The following is a 417-nucleotide window of genomic DNA, read 5'->3' as shown; positions in this document are numbered from 1 at the left end:
ACATCACCGTGCACCTTGGCCAACGTGCGCGACTCGACCGAGCGCGCACTGGCCGAGGTGCACACCGATTTCACCTGGGTGCGCGCGCAGCACCTCGGGCGCACCGGGGTGCGCGCACAACGCCCGGGTTGCACCGTGGCCTGTGTGCTCGGGGCGCCTCGGGTGCGCGCTCGGTGTCGCCCCCCGCGCGCGCGGTAGTGCGGGCAGCGCACCCCGGCCCGGCCCGGCCCCGACGAGAACGCAAACGGGCAAAAGGTTTATTCAAATAGCATTGCGACGCCCGGCGAAAAACTAAAAAAGGGTGCAACACCGGGACTTCCCGGGAGGTCACCCATCCCAGTACTACTCCGGCCCAAGCGCGCTTAACTGCGGAGTTCTGATGGGATCCGGTGCACTAACGCTGGTATGATCGCACCC

At 67.1% G+C, this 417-nt stretch overlaps 1 non-coding gene across 1 annotated transcript; it reads right to left on the bottom strand.

The window, feature by feature from the left end:
* Window positions 1–298: 298 nt before the first annotated feature.
* LOC131873400 (5S ribosomal RNA) lies at window positions 299–417 on the bottom strand. The gene has a single exon (XR_009371358.1). It is a non-coding gene; the product is annotated as a 5S ribosomal RNA (ribosomal RNA).

The sequence above is a fragment of the Cryptomeria japonica genome, unplaced genomic scaffold, assembly GCF_030272615.1.
Source record: "Cryptomeria japonica unplaced genomic scaffold, Sugi_1.0 HiC_scaffold_1664, whole genome shotgun sequence".
Lineage (NCBI taxonomy): Eukaryota > Viridiplantae > Streptophyta > Pinopsida > Cupressales > Cupressaceae > Cryptomeria > Cryptomeria japonica.
Note: the sequence above shows the minus strand (reverse complement) of the source record. Positions and strands in the feature narration are given on the sequence as shown.